At 49.6% G+C, this 9,785-nt stretch overlaps 1 pseudogene across 1 annotated transcript; it reads right to left on the reverse strand.

Annotated features, from left to right (window-relative positions):
• Positions 1 to 4,981: 4,981 nt before the first annotated feature.
• LOC309585756 (epidermal growth factor receptor kinase substrate 8-like protein 2) lies at positions 4,982 to 8,787 on the reverse strand (annotated as a pseudogene). Its single transcript has 5 exons — positions 8,676 to 8,787; positions 7,790 to 7,909; positions 6,792 to 6,939; positions 5,521 to 5,704; positions 4,982 to 5,114 (listed from the first exon to the last, which is right to left on the reverse strand). The product of its transcript is annotated as an epidermal growth factor receptor kinase substrate 8-like protein 2 (transcript).
• Between the last annotated feature and the right edge of the window lie 998 nt (positions 8,788 to 9,785).

The raw sequence follows: 9,785 nt of genomic DNA on the forward strand, positions 1-9,785 counted from the left end.
TAAACCTAACAACTTTTGCCTGATGTTTTCCTCAGGAATGAGTTAGGAGCGCAGTAGCAAGGCCTTCAGACAGGCACAGTGTCTGATATAAACTATATCTGGGCACACATAAAAAATAGGTTATATATAAATAGCTAGCTCTATGCCCTAATATATAATACATATTTATATTACAGAGTTATGTAAGGCATAAATATCTGCCCTACATATAACCAAAAATATTTATCACCAACTACCTCTAAATTACCCCCTGACCCCTGATGCTAGGAATGTAACATTTTTAGGGATCCTAAAATCAAACAGATGCAGGAAAATAAACCACGATTTTATGCCATTAATTCCAAGATGTTTTCCTGGATGTGTGCTGCTGCGTCTGTTTTTCTGTAAGATCTTGTGCCTTATCCCTGAAGTGCACTCAGAATTGTCAGGATCATGAAATCCATTTGGGATTTTACTGTTGCTGCAGTATCCAGTGAGATGAGTTTTTTCAAAATTATTTCTCTTGGACCGAGCACATCTCCTCAAGTTCCTTCTCACTTTCTGCATCCTGGAAATGCAAAAAGGGAAAAGATCAATGTACAGCTCAAGTGAAACAAACAAAAAGCATCATTTCCCTTCTTTCTCTCCAACCCCAAATCAGTTTTTAAGCATATCATGGAATCCTGGAATGGTTTGGGTTGGAAGGAGTCTTGAAGCTCATCCAGTTCCACTCGCTTCCACTGGGCCAGGCTGCTCCAAGCCCCGTCCAAGCGTGAGTCTGAAAAACCCCAAACAAGTCCCAGATCTAGACAGCCCACTGGAAGAAAACCCAAAATTAATTAGAACAGCAGAGCCTGGCTTCAGTCTGGCACTTCTCCTTGACAGCACACAGAGCTGAACGGAGTGGTCAGGGCACACTCGAGGGCAAACTGGGAGAAATCACGGCGGGGTCTGCCCTGGGATGGAGACCCAGCGCCGCGACCGAGCGCCGTCCCGCTCGCCCCCCCTCCGGCCCCAGGGTGGGTCGGTCCCCGCAGCGCGCGCCCCTTCGGCCGGGCTCGCCCACTCTCCGCGAAGAGGGGCGGGAGAGGGGGCTAAGCAGAAGCTGCGGAGACAGGATCCCCTCATGCCGCTTCTCACCGTTGAAGTCCCCGGTGTCGGCCACCACCGTGGTGTGGTGCTTGAGCTGGTCCAGCGCCGACTCCACCTTCTGCCGCTTCACGGGGGACACCGACACGTCCGCGGCTCCGGGGGACTCGCGCGCCCAGGAGGGACGGTACGTGCCCGAAGGGCACCGGCCCGCGCGCTCCCGCCGCCCGCCGCCAATCCCAGCCTGGCTGGGCGGCAGCGGCCAATCAGGAGCGCGGACAGGAGACGGACGAGGCCGGGAGGAGCCGAGGCGGGGCAGCGGGAGGGAGAGCGATTCTGATTGGCTGGTTCGTGAGGGCCGGGCGGGGGTTCGCCTTGGCGACCGTGACGCCGCCATCGTCCCCGACGGAGCGTATCGGGGGAGTCTCCTGGCCCCGAGATCTCTCGGGCCCGGAACCTCCTGTCCCCGGAGTCTCCGTGTCGCCAGAACCCCCGGCAGTCTTCCCCGCGGCCGCTACGGCGCCCGACCCGCCCCTGAGCCACCCGTCCCTCGTGGCCGCGCGGGGCCCGGGCGCGGCCGGTGCCGCAAGGTGGCGGCGGGCAGCCCCTGAGGGAGGCGGCCGTGAGGGAAGGCTCGGGGCCGCGTCGGTGGTGCCCCGCTGCAGGAGCTGAGCGCTCTGGGCTCCCTTCCCCGCCGTTGTGGCAAGGTTCGAAATGGTTTATCGAGTGCAGCTCCAGGCGCTGAGAGAGCCCTCGGCCCAGTAAGGCAGGTGTTTTGGGCTCGTGGTTCGCCTGAACTTTATTTAGGCTGTAAAAGAGGTGATCTTGTTAGTGTGGGCCCACTTGGAAATTGTACTCTCCAAAACATCTACAGAAGGAATTACCAGTTATTTCAGCTGGGTTATTTAATTGTTAAGGAAAAGAGAAGACAAACTTTTGCTTCTGGAAACAGGATGGCTCTTGGCTGGAAATGTTGGAGAATCCGTGTAACAGGCTCCTAGTCATGGGGCTATGCTGTTCCCTCTTTCTGTATGGTTCCACTTGGGACAGCTGCCACAGTCGTTCCCCTTCCAGAGAGGCAAGAATGTGCTTTTGTGCAGCCTTCTCATGCTTTGCCCCTATTCTTAAGACACAGCTATCCAGGCCGTAACATCCTTCCTGTTGAATGTCAGTCCCCAAACCCAAAAGGAAATGTGTGGTTTCAGACATTCTGCTGAGTTTCTGAGACTCTCAGTGACAAACCATTATGAAAACCCAGTGAAAGAGACGGAGATGGAGTTATAACTTAACTATTTTAATAAATCTTGTACAGTGCATGGTTATATCATTGTCTCCTTCACTCAGTTACATCAATGTACAGTACTTTATAGCAGTGTCTGCAGGCAGTACAAACAGAACAGACGCACAGCTCAGTCGCGTGGAAATTTGTAAAAGTGGCCTCTGCAATAAGGTCTACTGAGCTATTTGTTTTAGGAAGTGCTCCTGTGGCTCCCGGCTTTACAGAGCTGTCATGTACACTCCTGTTAAAATCCCAGATAACTGTAATTCCCTGTGATTTGCTTTCCTCTACACCCCAGGACTAGAAGATGGTGTGTTTCCTAGCTCAACATTCGTTTTTATTTTCATTTTAGAAACTTTTTCGCCTCCCGTGCTTGCCATCCTGCCTCCCATCTCCACCCTAATCCGGAGCCAGGGCTTCTCAGGAGGATTGTCCTCTTCATCCCTCCCTGACAAGGTGAGTGCCCTTCTCAGATCCTAGCAGGGCTGTGACTAAACCCAGGATCCTCCCCTGCCTGCACCCTAATTCTGCTGGTGAGAGCAGTGTCCTGTTTCAAATGAAGAAAACAGATTATCCATTGGAGACGCTTAAGAATGAAGCCAAAACTAAGGTGCACTGGTGTTCTCAGTTTTAGACATGAGCTCCCCAGATGCTGTTTTAAAGCTTTTTCCATTAAATGTGCAATGACAGGCACAAATTTGGACAAAGACTCAGCATGTGCTGAGAGAGAAAACCCAGCTGTCCCTGGGCTGTGGGCAGCTCTGGAGCTCTGTGTGCTTCACTGCTTTGCAATCAGATTGGTCTGTCAGTCAAACAGAGCTAGAAATGCAATGTGCCAAACTTGCTGTGGACAGGAACTACGCTGCTTGCTTGAGTTTTGAAATGGTGAGTAAATTTTGGAAGCATAATCACTTAATTCTGCTTCTAGGGAGAGGGATTTTCCTCACCCCTATTTACAGATTGCTATATACAAATGCACATAACTTTATGAAGGAAAACGGGAAGTAAAGAGCAACACCCTGTGCTAAATTAGAGGGGTTTTTTTCTTGTGGCCATTTAATTTGTGTTAAACCTGCCTTTCCCAGTGTGCTTTGGGGTTTCAGCTATTTGGGAATCATTTCAGCTGACTTTTTGCAGTGAAAATGTGAAGATGGGGACAAGTGACCAACACCCTGGGAAGGGCTGTGGGTGTGCCTGGGTCGGGAGCAAACGGTCAGGGCTTATCTTCTCCTGGTTTGAGGCCCGGTTTGGCAACACCACCGCAACATTCCAGTGCAGGATCCGTGCCCCAGGGAAGGGCTGCACAGCTGCCCCGAGCCCCAGCCTCTGCATCAGCAGCGGTGGGCGGGTGGAACTCACCTATTTCCAGATTCAAATCCCTTTGTTTGTCACTCCTGCTCATTTCTAGGCACTGAAAGCTCATTTCAGCTGTTCAGAGATAGCACTAGCTGGTCCATGGATTTAAGGAAGCAGCCAGACTTTGGGAATGTGTGTTGCCATTCTAGCCTTGTCCAACGAGGGGGCACAGGGGGACAGGACAAGGACAGGCAGTTGTCACCGGCCCTGTGCTCGTGGGCTGCAGGGGACACCTGCACTGAGGAGGAAATGGAAATGGAAATAGAAAGGGTTAGGTTGCCCAGAGAGGTCATGACTCACCATTCCTGGAAGTGTCCGAGGCCAGGCTGGACAAGATTTGGAACAACTTGGGCTTGTGACAGGCATTCCTGCCCATGGCAGGGGGGTGGAATGGGATGAGCTTTAATGTCCTTTCCTTAAACCCAAACCATTGCAGGGTTCTAAAGCCTTATTCCTCTGGTCCAGGCTCCAAGCCTTGAGGCTGGCCTCTCTTGTGCTGTGTGCCACGCCTGCTCTGCCAGGGGAGAGTGGGGAGCAGGGGACAGCCCTCGGAGAAAAGCTTTGGGGGTCTTTTTTTGCTTGAAGCCAGCCCTTGTACATCCAGCCCCGTGTGAATCCTGCTCTGATCGCATGCACGGAAAATTTCAGTATAAAATATATAGTTATAAAAAAAATACTTCATGCAAAATTAAAACACCTTTCCCAGTGGGACATGGTCTTATTGTCAACCCTTCCCAACAGTGTTCAAGGAATTGTCACTCTGATGGCAGCTGGACCCCAAGGGGAGCTCTGCTGCATCTGGCCTGGGCCAGGAATCATTGCTTTCATTCCCTTTTTTTCTGCACTACTTAGGGCTAAGAGCTGAAATAAAGCAGAGAGACTTTAATTTGCAGAATCAATCCTTTCCTGGCGGCGCTTCGTGATTTCTTGGAGCTCCGACTCCCCTCTGCTTTTCTGGAATGGAAACAAAACAGGCAGTTTGGATTTGAACTTCAAGCTGCAGTTAAGTGACAGTATTTAATTAATGCTGTAAAAGTAGAGCTAGTTTCACAGAGATAAGTGATATCAGTAAAAAGCAGATTAATTAGTGGAAACGGGGATCTTACAGATTTGCTCAAAAGACACTTCGGAATTTTTACGTGTGTTTTATTGCTGGTGTAGGTTTGGTTGCATTTTTTTTCCCCACAATTGTATTTTTTAAAATGCCTGTTTAATGAGCTATCTGACGCTGCTGGTACAGCCCCCATTCCAGCAGGAATTATCCAGAAAAATGCTTACCTCCAGCTGGTTTTTCTCCACTGTGATCTTACTGTAGACTCTGTTTCCCTCATCACCGCACACCTTCTTCAGCTCCTCTCTGTTGAGGGAGAAGAGCTGAGCTCCGGTGAGGATGCCCAGGTGTTCCACGGTCCTGGGGAGACACAAAGTAGGGAGGTGACGATTGTGCTGCACGTGGCCTCGTGCCAGAGGTGAGGAGTTGGAGATGGGAGGCCAGGAGCTGCAGTGGGACCATATCACGGGGCCCTGGGGCTGTTCCAAGGTGGCAGCTGCAATTCCAGTAGCATTTCAGGCCTTGGATTTAGTTAGTTAACTGTTTATCTCCAAGAAAATATTTATACCAGAGAAAGGGAGTGACTTTGGGCTCTGAACATTCTGGTTATAGAGCCTGGATTGAACAGGGTTAAAATCTAATTTGCAACACAGGCTCTGTAAGTAAATCCAAGTGGCTTGTCCCAGGTGAGATGGTGCCGGTGGCCTCCCCCGCTCCTTCTCCAGGGAAGGACGAGCATTGCACGTGGCAATAGGGCAAATCTTACTCTTTGCTGAATGACTTGGCCTCCAGCCAGGCTTTGACTTCTTCAGTGCTGGATTCAAAGGTGAGGGGCACGAAAACTTGCTGAGGCTTTTCCACTTTGAAATTCCTGTGGGGAGGCTGAATTTTATTGTTTGTGATCTTCTTTAGCAGCTCGTCGTTCAGCTCATCCGTTTGGTGAATAAGTTCTGTAGAAACAAGTAGGGAATGAAAGCAAGTCTTCAGTCAAAAATGCCATTAAATGTTTGTGGGGAAACTGTAAGGCAAATGGGGATGTGGCTCAACATTCTTATTTAAATTCAGCCCAGAAAAGTGATTCCCATTTTCCTGTGCCCCTGTGTTGCCATTTATTTTGCTCCCATCACCCCTTGGCTGTTGCCTGATGTGGAAGCACAGTTCTGTGAGAATCTACAATTGGAGGTTTGGAATTGAGACCTTTTCAGTCCTCTCTGCTGCTTCTAGTCACTAATTTGCTGATCGCAGAGCTCCAGGTTTTGCTCCGCAACAGAACAGAAGCGGCAGGAAGCACAAACTGGGAATGAGCAACACACTCATGATGGGATGAGCTTGAAGGTCCCTTCCAGCCCAGGGCATCCTGTGCTTCTGTGAAAACTCCAGTGACTCTTCATCCAGTATCGCTTTCCCCATGAAACTCCTGAAGACTGTGGAGAATAACTCAGTGATACGAACAGATTTGTGTCCTTGTATTGTGGGGCTTCCTGTCGTCCCAGAAGGGCTCCTGCTTCCAGGAGTGGACAGGGTGGGATAAGGGGTGAGGTGAGCAGGGCCCCTGATCTCTCTCCTGCTCTGTGAGCCCCACAGCATGTGCAGGGTGAGGGAGTGATGCGGATCTCCTGTTTGGCCGGGAATTCTGTGGAACCACATGAAGGAAGCGGCCAGGCGGGCACTGTGTGTGTGCCGGGAGATGAGCAAAAGGAAGTGAGAGAAAGGGATTGACCTGAGCTGTTCCTTAGACACACTTAAACATTTTGGAAGAGAAAGGAAACTCTCTCCTTGGGAGGAGGAGGAGGAAGTTAGAACTGGAGGAAGGAGGCATGGGGTGATCACTTATTGCCCTGCTCGGCCCGGGCCGCCCGAGAGCCCCGGCGGTGTCACAAGCCCCAGGGCTGCTCTCTTGGCTCTTGTCCTGCCTGGAATGGCCTCCAGACACAGTGCTGCTCCATTGCTGTGATCAGTAAAAGGTGCAGGGGAGCCCCTTGGGCAGGTCTGGTCCCCCGAGCGCCCAAACCCAGGGGAGCCCAGAGTGGGACACACACGTGCGTTCTTTGGCGTCCTGTGCAGAGTGGCGCGACAACATCTCAGTGCCCCACTTATCCCCGGCGTAGCTGGCAGGCAGCTTGTGGGTTGGGCTGGATGGGCCATAGCCCCTGGGGCTCAGGTCTCCTTTGTACCTCTGGTTAGACTGGTTAGAAAGGGAAAGAAAAGTAAGAATTTTTTTTGGTCGTTTTTAATTTTCTTAAGCTTTCTGCCTCACACCCACGGAGGGACAAACTGCCATGTTCTCCTTGTGCTGATGTGGGGCTGGGGAGACCTCAGGTGGAGCTGCATGGAAGAAGTTAATTTCTGGGAATGAAGAACCCAAAGCAAAGTCTGAAGTTTGCGCAAGGGAATTCCTAGTTGTGCCAAACGTGTTCGATCTCATTGGAAGGCAGAGCCTCACTGCTCCGTAGCTGGGATGTGAAGCGGGACCACTGCCAAGGGCCTGGAGCGGACTGGAAAGTTTTTTGACGTTTTGATTAAACTAGCAGGGATTTATCCAGAAGCCTGCTGGGCCGCCTTAGGCTTTGCCCAAATGCTGCAATACCAAAATGGGGAAGCAATTCCATGCTTCCCTAGGGTGTTTAGAACACTCCAGCTCCACATTTCTGCAGTGCAAGTTGCAGTATTCAGTTAATTCTCACTTAGATGGTGTTTCCATCTGCCTCCACTCCAGTAACGTGTTCCTGGTGCTGAACTGAACTGGCTGAGGGAAGTGTCCATCTTTAATTTAACCCCCAAGAAAAATCTTGATGTGGAAAAATATGGAAAGCAGGAGGCTGGTGCACAAATAGGAAGGATAGGCCTTATTTGGGAAGACGATCGTAGCAAAATGTGAATTTTATCATAGGAGACTCAGGAATCTCCTGGCTTTGTCTACTTCTGAAGGTCTGTCCTGATTGGTGCATAGTATCCTAAGAAATCAGGGAGGTCTAATGACAACATTATTCCCAGAGGCAGATTGTGCCCTGCAGCTGATACCAGTCAGGTATTACCTGACTACAGACCTGTTTGAGCTCTTCCAGTTTCACCACATCCAGGATATTGTACGGAACATAACCGGCCTGCCCACTCCGGTTGAGCAACTTCCACCACTGCTTATTATCTTCCAACACCTGAGAGAGGGACAAAAATAAATCTGCTGTGGGAAAATGGGATTTCAGGCATAAACAACCAGGATATAGCGGGGCCGAACCATCCGAAAGGTGAAGTTGCCAGAAGGACATCACTGAGGCCAGGAGCTCTAATCAGATCTGTTGCTCTCAGATGCAATCCAGGACTGAAACTTTTCCTGGAAAGCATCAGAATGTATCGTAAGGATGAACAGGAGAGCACCTCTGCGTGCTGAAGAACTCATAGTTCCTACATAATGTCCCTGTTTCTCCAGACCTTTTTTTCCTAATGACTGAGTTTCTGATGTCTTTTTGCATTAAAATAAATAATTAAATAAATAAAAAGCCACATTTTGCAGAGAAACCTTTTCCTCAGGTCACAGATCAGTGTCAGCCCAAGTCATGTCCCACCTTGTCCAGCTGCCAACAGTGCTGCAGTAAGAGAAAGGTTATGAGAAAGGTGCTTTTCAGAGAAAACAAATCCTCGTGGAGGAGGAAGTGGTGATAAGGAACCGACCCAGCGGGGGATGAGCAGGGCTCTAGAGCGAGTTGTTGTCCTCCCTCCTCACTGTGGTTAAAATGGGACCGATGTCTTTGAGCTGAGGAAATGACACAACACAGCACAGGCAGCCTGCTCCAGCTTTGGGTTTGAGCAAAGCTTTGTGTCACTGCTGAGATACCACCAGGGAAAATGGAGTTGGTGCTTGTTGCTATCCCGAGCTCTCTCCTGCCCCTGGGGGACACACCTTTTCCAGGAACAGTCACGTACCTCCAGGATTTCATCCTTCAGCACCGAGAGCTCACTGGCGTTTCGCGCGGTGAAATCGTAGCGGATTTTGGCAAATCTCTTGGGCACAGCCACCCCCTGGGCCTCGAAATTCCTGCAGAAGAGAAGTGGCCTGAAGTTCATTAACCTGAGCTAGACTGTTGGAAGGACTCTGTGTGGAAGCTGGAATTGTATTAGAGGATCATCATAAACTAAAAATATATGTGACAATGTGGCCAGATTGCAATGAATCTAAAGACAGGACAGGGTTGGCTCGAGCTCACAGAGCTGCTGCCTCCAGTGTAAACTAACCGTCTCGTGAAAGCAAATGGTTTTTCACAGACATTATTCAAATAAAAGGGGAAAGGGGAAAAAAAACCCAACCAAGAAAAAAGGAAGGTTCCCATTAGCAAAAAAAGCCTACATGAAAAAGTGAGGTTGTGAGCTATGGCCGAAGGGCCGAGTTTGGTGCTGATTCTCAATCAATTCAGCAAATGACAGTGCATTGATGCAACTGTTTTTTTAATCAAATTTAGTCCTGATTCTTCACAGTAATTTGCCTCAAGAAAATGAGCCCCATATCCTTTGGTGAGTTCCCTGTTGGCTGAGGCCCAGACCTTCAGGCCGTGACTTCTCAACATACTTGCAGTGAGACTGGCTCCCTCTTAATTGCTTCTTTTTGAAGTATGGTTTGTCACTATCATCCTGCTGAAGATGAACAGGGCTGGTGTCTCATCTTCATATATTCTTCCCCCTCCTCCCCTCTCCTTCTTTTCCCCTTTTTCACCTCTAAATAAATTTCTTAAAGGCGATTTAACCCTGGGATAGTCTAATCCACTTTAGTCCTTCGTGGTCCACCCTCAGATAGATGTGTTGGCACAGAAGAAGTAAGGGTGTTCCTTTAGGATCTGATACTGTAATAAAGGGAAGAGAAAGATGAAACAGGCATTTCATGTTTGTCTGTTTTCTCTCCATGTCGTTTCGTGAACATGTACTCACACTTGGCCAAGAGTAGTGCATTCAGACACTGAATATGAGTGTTGAAGAGGGGACTGAGAAGGAAGAAGCTTAGTGTTCTGCAATAGGAATTATGCTTTGGGGATTTTACGAATT

Source organism: Coloeus monedula (assembly GCF_965178545.1).
Source record: "Coloeus monedula genome assembly, contig: HAP1_SCAFFOLD_253, whole genome shotgun sequence".
Classification (NCBI taxonomy): domain Eukaryota; kingdom Metazoa; phylum Chordata; class Aves; order Passeriformes; family Corvidae; genus Coloeus; species Coloeus monedula.